This window comes from Echinops telfairi, unplaced genomic scaffold (genome assembly GCF_000313985.2).
Source record: "Echinops telfairi isolate 266 unplaced genomic scaffold, ASM31398v2 ScPeMD7_7469;HRSCAF=8507_1, whole genome shotgun sequence".
NCBI lineage: Eukaryota > Metazoa > Chordata > Mammalia > Afrosoricida > Tenrecidae > Echinops > Echinops telfairi.
Genome location: NW_022111373.1, coordinates 125,716,842 through 125,727,093, shown reverse-complemented (window position 1 = coordinate 125,727,093; position 10,252 = coordinate 125,716,842). Strand labels below are relative to the sequence as shown.

The window sequence follows — 10,252 nt, the reverse complement described above, 5'->3', positions numbered from 1 at the left end:
AGTAGGTCTTATTTTCGAGGGATGTCTTACTTTCAGGGAAACACAGTATTAGGCAGAATAAGTATTCCTAGTTGCTTAGTAGGCTGCCACCTAAAAATTCAGTAGCTTGAACCTACCAACTGCTCCGTGGAAGTGAAATGAGACTGTTCTCCCATAAATATTTAAAGGTCTCAGAAACCCATAGGGGCAGTCTTACATTGTTCAATAGGTTATTGTAAATTGGAATAGACTCAGTGGCAGTGAATTTGATTTTGGAGGTTAGGTAAATTAGGATTCTTCAAAAGTATAGGTGTAAACTATCATGATGCATATTTGAAACATTTAATTATATTTTAAACCATTTTGTCTCATAATACAGATTCACTTACATTATAATTACTTTATGTGAAGTTCTTTTCCCCCCATAGTAAGTTTCCAAGCCTTTGTCAATTTAGTACTATGGTGACTTAGGGGCAGCTGTGATATTGGAAACTATGCAACCAGAATTTCAAATACCAGGATGGTCACTCACAGCAAACATGTTTTCGTGAAGCTTTCAGATGAAAACACTTTTTAAAATTAGCCAAGTTAGACTTTGTGAGTCACAAAAGCACATGGTCTGAGTTGCTTTGTGGTCATTTCCTAAGGCATGGTGCAATCATTGCAAGACATCATTTTGGTGAAGCAGAGGGCCATTACAGTCTAGGAGGCCATTTGGGAAATTGGATTGACACAGAGCCATAGTGATGTGCTTGATCATTCTTGACATAATGTGAGGATGATCAAGGACCAGCAATTTTTTTTACTGTTACCTGTAAGTACGCCATGTGTCTACTCCATAGCAGTTATCTATCTTTGACATCTCATTAGATCATCTTCCTAGTATACAAACTATGCCATTAGTAGCTAAGCAAAATTTGGTTATTTTTGTCTATATTATCTCATAGTCCTTAGAATTATGCGACTGTGAACTCAATGTGTTTTGTGAAGAGACACAGATACAATGAGAGGGCACATTGGGTTTTTCTGTCTGTCTTTCTCTGTGGCTATATCTGAGGAAATCAAACTCGATTTGTTGTCAGTCAGGATTCTCACAGGGTACCATAAAAGTTTTGCATTGCTTGTTCCTGAAGCATCATTCACTCTACAATAAGAACATATAACCTACATTTTAACATAAAATTCTAAGAGCTGGCCCCACCATGGGACATGGCGTCCCTCACTGAACCATGGTGTCCTGGGGGACAGTATTGGAGACACAGTGCAGTAATAGAGCATGGTCTGGCCCCATCACACTGGGGTGAGGCATTGAAGGCCTGCAGCAGAGCAGCAGGGGAAGCAGACTGAGGAAACCCCTGGGGAATATCAAAAATAGACTTTGGAGACAGAGTCTGACACCCCATCAGACTCTATTGGAAAACACGCATAAAGGCCAACAAATAGACCTTGAACTATTTATAGGCATCTGTTTTTGTCAGTGGCTTTCTTTTTGTTATTGTTATTTTGTGTTTGTTTTTTGCTGCTGTTGCTATTGTTTGGTTGGTTTTTACTTCCTTTGTTGTTTTATTTGGCTTTGCCTGGTTTTTGCACTTATTAATGTATCTGCATGTCTATCTAGATAACATCGGTGGGATAAATAATTCTGAGAAGAAAAGAATGGGACCAATAGTTCTGGGAGATATGGGAGAAGGGGAGGTTGGAGAAAGGAAATGGGTGGGGGCCAACCCAGGGACAAGGGAACAACAAATGATTCAAAACCAGTGGCAAGAAGGGTGTAAGAGGCCTTGTAGGACTTTATTAAGGGCAATGTAACCAAAAGAAATTACTGGAACCCAAATGAAGGCTGAGCATGATAGTGAGACAAGAGGAAAGTAAAAGGAAATAGAGGAAAGAACTAGGAGACAAAGGGCATTTATAGAGGTCTAATTACAGGCATGTACATATGTAAATATATTTATATATGATGGGAAATAGATCTATGTGCATATATTCATAGGTTTAGTATTAAGGTCGCAGACAGACATTGAGCCTCCACTCAAGTACTCCCTCAATGCAATAATACTTTGTTCTATTCAACTGGCATTCCATGATGCTCATCTTCCCAACAATTGTTGAAGACAAAGTGGTGCATAAGCAAATGTGGTGAAGAAAGCTGATGGTGCCCGGCTATCAAAAGATAGAGTATCTGGGGTCTTAAAGGCTTGAAGATAAACAAACAACCATCTAGCTGAGAAGCAACAAAGCCCACATAAAAGAAGCACACCAGCCTGTGTGATCATGAGGTGTTGAAGGGATCAGGTATCAGGCATCAAAGAACAAAAATCATACATTGAGAATAAGGGAGAGTGCAGGGTGGGGACCCAAAGCCCATATGTCGACAATTGGACATCCCTTTACAGAAAGGTCATGGGGAAGAGACAAGCCAGTCAGGGTGCAGTGTAGCAAAAATGAAACATACAACTTTCCTCTAGTTCTTAAAAGCTTTCTCCCCCCCCACCCCCCACTATCATTATCCCAATCTTACCCTACAAATCCAGCTAGACCAGAGGATGTACACTGATACAGGTAGGAAGTAGAAACACAGGGAATCCATGACATATTAACCCTTCAGGACCAGTGGTGAGTGGCAATACCAAGAGGGTAGAGGAAAGGTAGGTTAGAAAGGGGAATCGATTACAAGGATCTGCATATAACCCCTTCCCTGAGGGATGAACAACAGAAAAGTGGGTGAAGGGAGATATCAGACAGTGTAAGATATGAAAAAATGATAATAATTTTTATAAATTTTGAAGGGTTCAAGAGGGAGAGGAAGCAGGGAGGGAGGGGAAGAAATGAGGAGCAGATAGATACCAAGGGCTAAGTAGAAAGCAAATGTTTTGAGAATGATGATGGCTACAAATGTGATCGACACAATGGATGGAGTATCATAAGAGTTGTATGAGCCCCCAGTAAAATGATTCCAAAAAAAATAAAAGAAAACATTCTAAAATTATGATGATGATTGCACAACTATTTTAAGTATACTTAAACCACTGAATTGTATGGCACATGAGTTAGATGTCAATAAAACTGTTAAAATGCAAATAATAATAAAAGAGTACAATGCTCATAAAAAAAATTTTAGTTTATATTTCAAACCAGACTAAACATAAAAGATCCTCATGCCCTGGAAGAGCGGTAAGTTCATTCTTAACTTAAGGAAGATGTGATGACAGAACCCTGCTATTCTAAAGTGCCTTATGAACAATTAGGGCTAACATAATGCAATGATATTATTCAGCTAGAGCATCTTCTTAAGTGAATGAGCTCTTATATTTATTTAATTATATGATAAAAGTCAAAAGTACCCAACTTTGGCTGTAATCAGAAAAATGTATATCCTTAATTTCAAAGTAGTAAAATCTACTGATTAATCATATATGTAAGGTTTTTCTCTTGCCAAATCTGTAAATCACAATTTTATGCAAATATAAGTCTGGACAATATTTAGAGTAATAGAAATTTATTTTAAAACCCACTATTTATCATTATCTTAAAGTGTAGTAGAATCTTAATTAATCAGAGTGCTCCATATAGTGTACACTAGCTGAATTAAAGAGCTGCTATCTACTTTGCTCAGAAAGCAAAGAATGTGTGACATTTGAGCTCACTTTATTGTTAATCAAGTGGGATAAAAGAAAGGTTCAGTTTAAAGTAGTTTGTCACTCTGCAAGGTCTGTTTTGTTGATCCAAATAGCTCAATAATTCAGACAAGAGTACAACAGTTACAACTAAGGAAATAATTAGAAAATTCTAATTATTCTAATTCAGAATTCCTCTTAAAGAATTAGAATTTGAAAAGGAATCACATAAACTAAGATTTGTGTGTGGAGGTGGGGAGTGGGAGGTGGGGAGAGTTATATCCTGAGGAGACTTAGCTGCAAATTCAACATATTTTAAACATGCTTTTAATTTACACTGGAATTCTGGTGGCTTAGTGTGTGGGACTGCTCACTGTGAGAAAGAGAGGGTTTTCTATTACTGGAAAGACTTAAAAGTTTCAGAAACTCACAAGGACAATTCTACTCTGACATATAGGATTCACAAGGAGTAGCAATATGACTTGGTGACACTAAGGTTTTTCAGTTTGTTTGTTGCAGTGTTTTGGATCATGTATATGATATAATGTGTTTTTAAAAATAGTAAAGTTGTGGGCTCCTGGCCCCAGGTCTCATTGAAACCCGTGGTGATCACACTGGCAGTGCCCTTGAGCTACCAAACTTGGACCAGTCTGAGCTAAGACACTGGTCCTTCAACCCAGGTCCCAACAATCGGTACTTCCCTCCTTGCCTTCTCGACCTCTGCCCCTCAGGCTCTATTTAGAAGCCAATTCAACTTGATGGACTATTTAATTTGGTAGGCTTTCCTGCTGTGTCCTTAGAGTTTGTGAGTGCTATCCCAGGTTCATGTGTTTGCTAGCTGAAAGGTGGGAGGTTTGAATTCACCCAGAGACAGTCAGAAGACAGGCCTGATCATCTACTTCCGAACAATCCATACCTGACAACCTTATGGAGTACAGTTTCCCTCCGACATTGATGGGGTCTTCCTGATCCAGAATCAGCTCAACAGCAAAATTGTTTGTTTGCTTTTAAACTGTTTCACAATAATAAAAAAGTCTTAACCAAAAAAAAAAAAGTAAAGTTGTATCTTAAGCCCCTACAGCAATATAGATCTATGCAACATCATCGTTGTAAAGCTAACATGGGAGGAAAAAAGGCAGAGTTAGTAACAATGTACTTTAAAATATCATAAAACAAAATTTATTAATTAGTTTGATTTAATGAGTCGTATAGAGGAGAAGTACCTGCCTGGCTCCTGTAGAGGGGCTAGTGGTTTCAAACTGCCAACCTTGTCATTGGCAGTCCAACTAGTAACAACTGTACCACTAGGACTCCCTGAGTTTTTAGTTAGCACAGAGCTTGCATTAATGCTCATGCACATAAAAATGTTTTGAAACAAGTGCATGGAATAATATTGCAATAGAAGTTAACAACTTTCAGCATATGATGATAGGTCAAAAGTATTGCTCTTAATCTTTCAGCTAGTATTTTTTGTTGTTAGGTGCCATAGAGTCGGCCCCAACTCATAGCAACCCTATGCACAATGGGATGACCCACTGCATGATCCTGCACCATCCTCACAATTGTTTCTGTGCCTGAGCCCATGGATGAGGTCGTCCCCTTTTTTGCTATCCTTCCACTTTACAAAACATGATGTCCTAAGACAAAGTCTTGCCATTCTTGCCTTTAGAGGAGCACTCTGGCCTTACTATGTCCATTACAGATCAATTTGTCCTTTAGGCAGTGCATGCTACTTTCAGTATTATTCTCCAGCAGCACAATTCAAATGCATCAATTCTTTGATGTTCCTTATTCAATGTCCAACATTCACATACATATGAGTCAATGGAGAGTACGATGGTGTGGATCAAGCGCACCTTAGTTCATAAAGTAAATTTTGCTCTTCAATGCTCTAAAACGGTCTTGTGCAGCAGATTTACCCAACTTAATATGTGTTTTGATATCTTGACCGTTGCTCCCATGAACATTGATTATGGATCCAAGTAAGACAAAATTCTTGACAATTTCAGGCTTTTCTCCATTGTTAATGGTGTTACCTAATGGCCCAATTGTGAATATTTTTGGTCTTCCTTACATTGAATTATAATTCATACTAAAGGCTATGATCTTTTATGTTCACCAACATGTGCTTCAATTCCCTCTCACTTTCATCAAACAAGGTGGTTTGTGTTATCTGCAGGTTGTTAATAAGCTTTCCTCCAATCCTGGTGCCATACTTTCCTGCATATAGCCCAACTTCTTTGCTGATGTGCTCAGCCTACAGATTGAAAAAGCATGGTAAAAGGAAACAACCCTGACACACCTTCCCTGGTATTAAAACATGCAGCCTTCCCATGATCTGCTTGAACAACAGACTCTTGATCGATGGACAGGTTCAGAATGAGCACAATTAGGTGTTGTGGAACTCCCAATCTGAAGGTTATCTGCAGTTTATTTTGGTCCACACAGCCAAATGCTGTGCTATAGTCAATAACATACAAGTAAACATCTTTTTTGGTATTCCTTGCTTTGAGCCAAAATCCATCTGACAAGAGCATTGATATCCCTTGTTCCATGTCCTCTTCTGAATATGGCCTGAATTCTGTCTGTTCCTGTTCAATGTACTGCTGCAACCATTGTCGGATGGTCTTAGCAAAATTTTACTTGTGTTAAATATCAATGATATCCTTTGAGCACTTTGTTGACCATTCTGTTGAAATGGGCACAAATATGGATATTTTCCTGTCAGTTGGCCAAGTACTGATTTCCAAATTTCCTGGCATAAACAGGTGGGTGCTTCCAGTGCTTCTTCAACTTTCTGAAACCTTTAAGCGGGTATTCCATCAATTCCTACAGCTTTGTTATTAGCTAATGCATTCAGTGCAGTCTGAGCTTCTTGGTTCCACACCATTGATTCTTGCTTCTATGCTACCCTCCTGCAATGGTGGATATTCAGTTCTTTTTCCTTTTCTTTCTTTTTATTACAGGGGAGAGCGTGAATGCAGTCCCCCACTACCACAAATTATGCAGTCGAGTTTCCCACATTTGGGGAAATCGCAGGGGTCAGCACATCCGGAGTGCAATGGATAAGCCTTGCCCTGGAGTGCAATGGATAAACCACCTTTGTGATCATGGTGTCTCCCATGGCAGGTAAGTATTATTCAGTTCTTTTTGACAGTGACTCGTTATTCTTTCTATCTTCTCTTGATGATTCCTGCATCATTTAATATTTTCCTATAGAATTATTGAAATATTTTACTCATGCATGCACAAATTTAATCCCCCCTGAAGTTTAAATATGTCTGTGATCAGTAAAAGGCTGACAATAAGTTGTCTTCGTAATACCTTTGTCTTTTGACACCAGTATGCTTTCCAAAAAAAGCTGAAATTAAAAGTGGATAATGAGGCTATATGCTTAGCCAGCTGAACTCAAGGCAGAGAAAAGCATTTCAGAAAGCTATGGTGAGTGTCCTTTTGGGCTCCAATAGGATCATCTTGACAGATTTTCTTGATGGGTACAAAAGATTATAGGGAACTTATTATAAAGAATTTTTAAGAAAATTTAAAACTGTGTTGGTGAGAAAGAGGCCAAGAAATTTGAGCTGAGAAATTTTTCCTACCAACAGAATGTTCATTCCTTGAGGGTAGAATGACTGTCATACAAGAATTTTGTTGAGATTCCTTACCCCATTGATACAACAGCCCCGATCTTGACACCTCAAACTTCATTTTGTTCCTCATATTCAAATAACATAGAAAATGAATGCCATTTGTATGCTGTGAAATTGTCAAAGCTGCTATTTTGTTGAGATGCAAATCAAAGAGCCTTGTTTAGATCAATAATTTGTCAATACTCATGGAAGCATCAAAGGATGTATTGCATTTGGTAAATAGGCTGCACAAAAATCTTTCTAGAGTGTTGAAGAGCAAGGATGTTACTGTGAGGACTGATCCAAGCCATGGTAATCCCCACTGTCTCATATGCATATGAAACTTGGACATTAAATAAGAAGATTGAAGAAGAATGAAGTATTTGAGTTGTGGTACTGGAGGAGAATATTGAGAATACCATGGACTGATAAAAGTACAAACTGATCTGTATTGGAAAAAGAATGAACAGAGTGCTCTTCAGGATGGAAGGATGGCAAGACTTCATTTGACCTACTTTGGACATATTGTCTGGAGAGACCAGTCCCTGGAGAAGAATGTCCCATTCTTGGTAAAATGGAGGGACAGGGAATGGGGGGGAAGGCCCTCAAAGAGGTAGATTGACAAAATGGCCTTGTCAATGGACTCAGGCATAGGAATAATTGTATGGATAACACAGGTGAGTGTAGTGTTTCATTCTGTTGTGCGTAGGTCACTATGGGTTGGAGTCGACTTGGTGGCACGTAACAACAACAAATCCAAGACCAGCATTCTTCAGAGAAGTGTTAGAACAAACGGAAACACCACCTTCAGAAATGTATAGACACCTACATGGGGGATATGTTGAGGAAAAACTTCATAATTTCATATTCTTTAATAAATATTTATAAAATTTTGTGCCGATATTTAACCTCATTTGTTAAATTTTGACAGTTTATTCTGTTGTTACATAAAGATATGCCCTTCATTAAACAACTCAGTGTCCATTCTGTTTATATAAAGTTATTTTCTGAGCTACCGAATTGACTTATGTTTACATGTAAATATTTTATTAGTAGTGAATCTTTAATTTAGTATTAAAGAAACATAAAATAATCCTTGACTATTCCCTGCTATGCAATCCTATTCTGATTTGTATTCTTACTCACAGGGACCTGTTCTTATATCTTGACTCATCCTGACCCTACATGATAAAACAGAGCTGTGAGTTTCCAGGACCATAACTCTTTACCAGAATAAAAAGTGTCATCTTTCTCCCCTTTAGTGTTTATGTATGCCTGCTGCTTACCTTGAACTTAGCAGTCCTACAGAGCCCACTTCATCACCAGGACTGCTAAAATTAATTATTACGTCTGTACCCCCAACCAGTCCAGGGACTTTGGGGCTCGGCTCAAGGGGAGTCCCTTTGGGACATGGGGCTACAGTGAATGGTATGACCCTTTGATGGGTAGACCTACATAGTAGGGTATTCTGGGCCCCTCTAGTGTTTCCCATATGGGCTCCAAAAAATTTCTTCCCTTTTGCGTAAAAATAAATAAATAAATACAATTAATTCTTATAATTACTATATTATTGCTGGATTTTGTCATTGCAGCATTGCTGAAGAATGTATTCTTAAAACAAAGAAGTGGAAGATACTTATATTTGTATTAATAAAACTATGTACACTTAGTTTTGATTATATAATGCTTTGAATTATGGAAATATCACAAGCACCTTTTCATTAAATTTTTATGGAAAAGGGGAAAAAGTACTATTATGTCTTATAATTGGTTGCTTAAAACAAATTATAATGTTTCTGTTTGGGGGACACTAACTTGTTTATTTTGAAGAGTACACCTGGAGAAAGATATCATGTTTGGCAAAGCAGAAGGACAGCAAAAAAGGAGGAAGACCTTCAAGGAGGTGGATTGACACAGTGACTGCGTCAGTGAACTCAATATAGGAACAATAAAGCAGATGGCACAGATTGGCTGATGTTTCATTCTATTGTGCAGCTCAATGGCACCTAAAAACTACAACTTGTTTAATAATTTACATGCATATTTAATAAGCATGGTGGAATTCGGAAGAACATTTCTAAAACGAAATTGAAAGCATTATTTTATGATTATATGTTTTCTACATGAATATCAAATAATTTTAAACTGTTAATATTTGGGTGATAATCATAATTCTAAATCATGCTATTTATATAGAGTTCTATGCAAGGTGGGTCTCTCATGTTAATGGTAGCAAAATAGCATCAGGTACAGAAATATATACTTTTCTTTATTATGTCTCTTTGAGCTACAAAACATAGATGAAACAATAAATTATCCAGATGCTGGTCCAATTTTCTTTTTTTCCACATTCCCCAAGGATGCCAACTACTACTGTAAATGAGCTATAGAGTAAGGGTTCCAGAAGCATGATGAGAAGCTCCTACTTCCTTTTTGCAGGGATCTGTATGCTCTCACAAGGGCAGCAGTTAGAATCCACCAGCAGGTCTGAAGGAGAGAGATAGGGCTTTCTACTTACATAAAGAGCGACAGTCTGGGTACCGACCGGGGAGGTTCTACCCTGTCCAGGGTTGCTATGAGTTGCCAACACTTGATGGAAGTGAGTTTGGTTTGGTTTGGGTTTTTACTGTTCACTGTGCGTTTAGTTGACTCAAATATCAATAAACTATAATTCCCTTGGGGAACCAGCTATTATTTATGCTTCAACCAGTTTGTGAGTTGAAAATAAAATACAAAAATAAAAATAATATACACATGTAAATGATTGCCCAAAGTGTGATGACAATGCAAATAAATTAAGTAGTATTTTTTATGAGATTGCAACAATGAACTCAACCAGTGGTTTGAGGAACAATTGTGAGGATGGTGCAAGACTGAGTGGTCTTCCTGCTGTTGTGCATAGGGTCCTTCTGAGTTGGAACCAATGGCATCAAACAACACTTGTGAGACTTGGTTCTTCTCATCTGCCACTGTTTGCCTATTTAGAGTCAGAAGCGTTAATTCTTTGAAATAATTCTGAAAACG

At 38.0% G+C, this 10,252-nt stretch overlaps 1 pseudogene; it reads right to left on the bottom strand.

Annotated features, from left to right (window-relative positions):
* Positions 1-6,562: 6,562 nt before the first annotated feature.
* LOC115873956 lies at positions 6,563-6,736 on the bottom strand (annotated as a pseudogene).
* Positions 6,737-10,252: the final 3,516 nt, after the last annotated feature.